Here is a 7,748-nt window from a genome sequence, read left to right as displayed (position 1 = left end):
TCTTTTTTCCTCTTTTTATTTTAAGTTCTGGGATACATGTGCAGAACGTGGAGGTTTGTTACATAGGTATACATGTGCCATGGTCGTTGCTGCACCTATCAACCAATTATCTACGTTTTAAACCCTGCATGCCTTAGGTATTTGTCATAATGATCTCCCTCCCCTTGCTCCCCCAACCCCTCAACAGGCCCGAGTGTGTGATGTTCCTCTCCCTGTGTCAATGTGTTCTCATTGTTCAACTCCTACTTATGAGTGAGAACATGTGGTGTTTGGTTTTCTGTTCCTCTGTTAGTTTGCGAAGAATGATGGCTTCCAGCCTCATCCATATCCCTGCAAAGGACATGAACAAAGGACATGAACTCATTCTTTTTTATGGCTGCCTTTTTTTTTTTTTTTTTTTTTTTTGAGATGGAGTCTCACTCTGTTGCCCATGCTGGAGTGCAGTGGTGCGATCTCGGCTCACTACAACCTCTGCTTCCTGGGTTCAAGCAATTCTCCTGCCTCAGCCCCCGGAGTAGCTGGGATTACAAGCACATGCCACCACGCCCAGCTAATTTTTGTATTTTTAGTAGAAATGGAGTTTCACCATGTTGCTCAGGCTGATCTTGAACTCCTGATCTCGTGATCCACCCACCTTGGCCTCCCAAAGTGTTGGGATTACAGGCATGAGCCACCGCACTCATCTTTCATTGTAACCATTTCTATATGTACATTTAAAAATGTCCTTTGGAGACTTGGAACTTCTAAATTAATTTTTTTACATAAGAGCACTTAAATGAAAAGTGATTAAAAATACATCTCTCCTACATTGCTGTCTGCAAAACATGAGATGTTATGGATGTTAGACTCCATCTCAATGTTAAACCTTCACAGATAGGTTTACTTATGTCAGTCATGAACATTCTGTTTATAGGCAGTGCCTCACACCTGTAATTTCAACACTTTGGGAGGCCAATGTGGGCGGATCAGTTGAGGTCAGGAGTTTGAGACCAGCCTGGACAACATGGCAAAACTCCATCTCTACTAAAAATACAAACGTTAGCCAAGCGTGGTGGCAGGTACCTGTAATCTCAGCTACTAGGGAGGCTAAGTCAGGAGAATTGTTTGAACCCAGGAGGCAGAGGTTGCAATGAGCTGACATCGTGCCACTCTACTCTAGCCTGGGCGACAGAGCAAGACTCCATCTCAAAAAAAAAAAAAGAGAAAAAAGAAAAAAGAAAATTCTGTCAATACAGAAGTGAATTGTGGACATAAAATGGTCATGCCATTTGGATAATGGCACTAGGCAGCATTTAGGTAATGACAAAAATTCACAGCAAGTGATATATAAAAGAAAATATTCTTTGCAGTAAAAAAAAAAAATGTCATATAAGGAAGATAATGAAGATACATGCTAGTCATTTATCCTTCCTCCTGGGCTCTCAGTTCTGTCCTCAGGGGAGGCATTTCCCCCACAAAAGGACTCCTGGGCCCATGAGTGGAGTCTGAAACACTGTCACCTTCACTGATGTTTGTTCCAATTCTATACACTCAATCTACAGGAATAACTTCCTGTTAGATCTCAACCCCCTATCCTGTGTGGGTTCTTAAAATTTGCATGTCTGGGAGGCCGAGGCAGGTGGATCACCTGAGGTCGGGAGTTCAAGACCAGACTGACCAACATGAAGAAATCCTGTCTCTATTAAAAATTCAAAAACCGCCGGGCGCGGTGGCTCAAGCCTGTAATCCCAGCACTTTGGGAGGACGAGGTGGGTGGATCACGAGGTCAAGAGATCGAGACCATCCTAGTCAACATGGTGAAACCCCGTCTCTACTAAAAATACAAAAAATTAGCTGGGCATGGTGGTGCGTGCCTGTAATCCCAGCTACTCAGGAGGCTGAGGCAGGAGAATTGCCTGAACCCAGGAGGCGGAGGTTGCGGTGAGCCGAGATCGCGCCATTGCACTCCAGCCTTGGTAACGAGAGCGAAACTCCGTCTCAAAAAAAAAAAAAAAAAAAAACAAAACAAAACTTAGTCTCTACTAAAAATACAAAATTAGCCAGATGTGGTGGTGCATGCCTGTAATTCCAGCTACTCAGGAGGCTGAGGCAGGAGAATCGCTTGAACCCGGGAGGCGGAGGTTCCAGTGAGCCAAGATAGCACCATTGCACTCCAGCCTGGGCAACAAGAGTGAAACTTCGTCTCAAAAAAAAAAAAAAAAAAGAATGGCATGGCTTTCAACTGAGCTCACCTCGAACCCACTCACCTTGTAAATGGGGTCATCCTATAAGTTAACACAGTGGAATCCCCCTCCTGTCTCTCATATCTGTCCGTCCTTCCCCAGCAATAGTCCTTGGAGTGGCCCCTATTAAGGGCCTTGGCATCCACTCCCATGCTCACTTTTACAACCACCTCCTTCAGGACTCCCTGTTTCCCACCCCTGCCATCTCTGTTTGGCCTCTCTTCCTTGAGTCCTGAAGCTAAACTGGATTCTGCCCCTCCCTGTACGGTCCTCTTCAGGCTGGCTGACACCTCCTGCACTTGCCCATTGACAAGTGACATCCCAGGCCTCAAGCATTCATGCCTTTGCACATTTTATTCCCTTTTCCTTGAATGCTTTTTCTCCTCTTGGAGATAAACAGTAAATTCCAACTCAAATTTCAAGACTTTGGGCAAATGTTACCTTTGCCTGAGGCCATGGGACTCTCCTAGGCAGGGTTGCCATCTCACTTCTATGTGCTCCTGCAGCCCTCTGGGCACGCCTCCATTGACTGGCTGAGTACGTGGCAGGGTTATTATCTTTTTGCACACGTTTTGAGTCTAGGCAGCATGGCAGGGGTTCAGTCTTTGTTGCATGACTGCATAATGAAGGGTGCATTATATAGGTCAATTGTTTATCCATCTTCTGATACACCTGGTTATTCAAACCTACATCCATTATGTTACATAATGTCCTTGTATGAAATCGCACATGAGAAATTACTTTTGAAATTGAAAATGAGGAAAAACACATTATTTCCTTCTACTATAGAAACTATATTATAGAGAGAAGCATGGAGTCCTTTGTGTTCCCCACCCGCTTCCTTTCTTCTCTTTTTCCAAGAAGCTCAGAGCCAGATTTAATGTTCATTCACAATAATCACATTGGCCTTCCTGAACAAAATTTGGCTCTTCTTCTTTCTGGTTTGGATTTTCTATTTTTTCTCTAATAACCTTTTTGAAATTAATTATTCCTTACACTGTATCATTTAATATAGAAAGACAAAAAAAAAAAAAAGAAATCAGGTAGCGGAATATGGAGGGAAAGGAATGGGTTCTGTAATCAGAGAAACATATATTTAAATGGCCCTCATGGCTGTGCAACTTGAGCAACTTAACCTCTCTGAACCTCCAATTTCCCTTTTATAGAGTCATTATAAGGATTAAGTTAAAATGTATGTACTCTATATAGCATACACTAGAGGATCAAAACACGATGATTACACAAAGTGGGGCTATAAGTGAATAAAATAATTGAAAGTGTCACTCCAGGCTGGCCTCTGGAAAAATAAGCAGCCATTCACATGGGATGATTTGGGAAGGAGCAAGGCCCACTTGCCTAAAGCCCCTCTCCCCAAGTCAGTCCCATTACTAGGATCACTATTCAAGGGACTGTTTTGAAAGATGCCTTCTTAACTGGGCTGAGAGATTATCTCACCAGGAGTGGGCACATATAGCATGTGGTTCCGCAGAGCTGGGTGTAGAAAAGAGAGGTCCTAAGAGAGAGAGGAGGAAGAGGGGGAGGAGAAGGGAAAGGATGGAGGGAGAGGAGGAGACTGGGGAGGTCCTTGGCTGGATATGGCCAGGCCCTTCAAGGGTCCTCTGTGCTGGGGTTGCTGAGCTACCTGAAGCAGATTTGTTTGCCAAAGCTCCTTTTCTGTTTTTTCCAGGGTCCTCTGGGAGGAATGTGGGGGGTCTCAAGGACACAGAGCCTGAACACAGGCAAAGAAATTAGGGCAGTGATCCCTAAAATGAGGGCAAAGCCGGGGTAGATGAGGGGAGACACAGGCCAGTAGCAACAAGAGCCCCAGGCTGGAATCCCAGCTCTCACAGCTCACTGCCTGGCCCTGAGCCTGGCAGGGGGCTGCCAAGCCTCAGTTTCTTCATCTGAAAAGTGAGGCTAGTAATAGTGCCCTCCAGCTTGCTGTGAAGATCAAATGAGGCAACATTTCTGGAGGCAATTTGCACACTGAACAAGGGTTATTCTTGTGTAAGTTTTTATCCAATTTTGCCTGGGGCAGGCTCTGTCTCTTTATATTAAACTTTCCAATGGTGCTCATTAAAATGTACCTACCTCTAAAGATGTAAAACATTTGAAGTAGTAGTATTTCTCCAAAGAACAGTAAGGAGATTGGAGGGGATTCTTTCTAAGGACTGTTTTCAACAGTCCTTTTTTTTTTTTTTTTTTTTTTGAGACAGGGTCTGGCTCTGTTGCCCAGGCTGGTGTGCAGTGGTGCATCATAGCTCACTGCAGCCTTGCCCTCCTGGGCTCAAGCGATCTTTCTGCCTCAGCCTCCTGAGTAGCTGGGATCAGAGGTACATGCCACCACACCTGGTTAATTTTTTAACTTTTTGTAGAGATGGGGTTTCACTATGTTGCCCAGGCTGGTCTCTTGGACTTAAGCCATCCTCCCTCGTCAGCCTCCCAAAGTGCTGGGATTACAGACATGTGCCACTGTGCCCTGGTGTCAGTAGTCCTTTTGACAACTGAAAGTCAGATGAATGAATGGGGCCAAACTCCTGGAGGAATTTATTAAGAGAAGAAAAGGTGAAGTAGTAATTCTTTTCTGCTCCTTCCAGGGGACTTCCCCTTGCTGGGACGAGACTGCCAACTCCCAAGGTGGCTGCCTTCACACCCATCATATCCTAGCCCCAGAAGAGGGGCTCCTCAGGGGATGGCCATCCCAGCTGCACTCCAGCAAAGCTCAGCTCAGCTCTACTGCCCTCTTGCCTGGAGAACCACACAGGTGGATCATTAATTAGTTATTCATTATGCCTAATTAAAAATCAGTTCCCCAGAAATATAGGATGTGGGTTTTCATTGATAACAGGGTTGGTTTAGGATAAGGCAAAATAATCTGTGTAAGCAGCTTAACTCAATGCCAGGTGCAGGGCCGGGGCTCAACTAGTATTTGTTGAGTGTGACTCCAAGGGCCAAAATCTCCTACTGGGTATACACATGTGTGTGCACGCACACACACACACACACACACACACACAGAGAATGAGAGAGAGAGAGAGAGAGAGAGAGAGAGAGAGAGATGCCCATGACAGCCCTCTTCTTGAAGCAAAACATGGCAAATGATTTTTGCGCTGGTGGTTCTGTGCAGAGTGCTCTCAGTACACACACCCCTCAGTGTCAGATCTGAAAGTTGGACTGAGGTCAGTTAGATAGGGTGGTCGTGGCCTCCCTTAAAGGAGAATGAACTTGGCTGCCTGACAATTGCATAAAGTTCATCAGGCTCCTGGTTAGAACACAGTGCAGCAAGGAGGACAAACAGCAGAAGAGAAAATCCCCAAATTCAAGCAAGCACAGAAACCCATGATTAGTGTCCTTGGGCTAACCTACGATCATTTTAATGCTAAAAAACACAGCCCTGGGTAGAGAATTAAAATGCTAATGAGACGTGTGTGCTAGCATGTACAGCACTGGTGTGTGCACACTGAGGCTACCCACAACATGCTTAACAGCAGTGCCCGAAGCAGGAGCAGCCACAAACAAACCTCTCTGAATGCCGAACTGGGAAGGAAGTGCTGATTTATTCGGCTAGGAGCTACGACAGGCCTGAATGCCCTAATAACTGAGCTCCACAACTAGAAAATCCTGTCCCATTTTAAAGGCTCACAATCTTAGAAATTACATGTGAAAAGATCTTGGTCCATGAAGTAGGCATTGGGTATGTGACTTAGGTGGGTCTGATTATGTTTAAGCAAAAACAATACCTTTGGGAAGATTCCTCCATACCACGCCTGCTATCTACAGGGGTTTGATTAACGGCGGTACCGGTCTGCTAGGTTTTACCTCTCCTATTGAAATGCAATGCAGAAGGCTAGGGGAAGTGGTCTTAGAAGCTTAAGAGAATTAAGGGTGATTAAGGGTCTCCTTCCTCACTCCTCACTCCTCACTTTGAGAATCTCATCTATAACATTATTGAGAGATCTCACTCTCATTCTTATTTTCCTCCATTTTAGCTATTAATTTAGTAGGGCTGTTCCACTGTCCTGGGTTACACACCTTATACTGAGTACTATTATATAAACAGGTTTCCTTCTGTGTCTCTGTACATTCATAATAACTGTAGAACAAAAGAATGGCAGTAACTTTCCGTCCCACCTCAGTAACCTGGCGCACACACTGAGAGCATTCTTCAAAATTAGTTAATGTCCTTACTGTAAAAGTCCAAATTCCGAAAGTAAGTCCCACGATGAGTCTCCTCGTGCTTCGGCATGAACCGGCCAGTTTCCAGGATGTGGCTGGAGCAAGGCTTGTTGTCCTTCTTAAGTTGATTCTGCAATCGTTATCTGGGTCTGGTCTAGCCTTGCAAGTTGCTGCCGGTTTTGTGCGGCTGTGGTGGATCCAGGCTGGGATCCCCTCTACCTTTATGGCTGTGGGAGTGGTCAGGATCATGGTCTGGGGTCCTTTCCACCATGGCTTCAGAGGAACTACATGCCAGTCCTTTATCCACATGCGATCACCTGGTGAGAAAGGGTGAACTGGGGAGAATAAGCTTACAGGAACACTTTCATTTACTCAGGTCAAAATGTCCTGAGGTTTTTTCCTAGAGCTTGTAGCTTTCAACCTAGCTCAATTTCTCCCCACTCTTGCGGAGTTCCCAGGAGTGCCCGCAGTATAGGAGAGCTTTATAAGACTTCATAGGGGGAATATTGGGAGTACATCCAATTTTGAATAACACCAAGGGAAGTGCCTGCCTGCATCCACTTTAATCCTGTTTCCTGACACATTTTCACTATTCTCTTTTTTTTTTTTGGCACATCTTATTTTACTCAGCAGTCTGACCACACATGGTCCAACAACACTCAAATAATAAATCAAATATAACCAGATGTTGAAAATTGGTCTTCAAACATCATAGCCAGTGATGCCACGCTTGCCTATGATCTCTCCGACGTAAAACCACATCAACACCTCAGTGGCCACCAAATCATTCAGCACAGCTTCCTTAACTGTGAATTGTTTGAAGCTACCAGTCTCAGCACTATTGACTATTTTTTTAAGGCTCTGAATAGCTCTAGGGATCTCAGCAGGGTGGGAGGAATCAGCTCCACCTTGGTGTAGTACCAAAATGTGGCCAATTGAGGCTGCGAATAAGTCACAGCAGCATTCACCAGCGCCGGGGTCTTTGCCACAAGGTTACGGATAAATTGGGCCATGGTTCTGGGATGGAAAGTTCCTCGCCCCAACCCCCCTAAGCTATTCTTAATAGCCCAGTTCCTCCACTCCACCTTTCTGGAACTCTGTGGTTGGTAATGCTACTCTTCCATCTAGTAGCTTGATCCATCCCTCTCTAATTATTTGCGCCCCCCCACCCTTCTGCTTGGAGAAAGTCCTTTGGTATTCATTAGAGTCACTGCTGTGTGGGGTGCTTTGGTATTTAAGTTTTGCTCCAGAGTTAGCTTAATAGCCTCTTGTGCTAGCAGAGCAGTTGCTGCCAGGGCCCTTAAACATAGGAACCATCCCTTGTAAACTCCATCCAGCTGCTTGGAGAGA

The 7,748-nt window shown here is 45.2% G+C and overlaps 1 pseudogene; it reads right to left on the bottom strand.

Moving 5' to 3' along the window:
- Nucleotides 1-7,100: 7,100 nt before the first annotated feature.
- LOC101035234 (ATP synthase F(0) complex subunit g, mitochondrial pseudogene) lies at nucleotides 7,101-7,411 on the bottom strand (annotated as a pseudogene).
- Between the last annotated feature and the right edge of the window lie 337 nt (nucleotides 7,412-7,748).

This window comes from Saimiri boliviensis, chromosome 1, assembly GCF_048565385.1.
Source record: "Saimiri boliviensis isolate mSaiBol1 chromosome 1, mSaiBol1.pri, whole genome shotgun sequence".
NCBI lineage: Eukaryota > Metazoa > Chordata > Mammalia > Primates > Cebidae > Saimiri > Saimiri boliviensis.
This window is presented reverse-complemented; position numbering and strand designations above follow the sequence as displayed.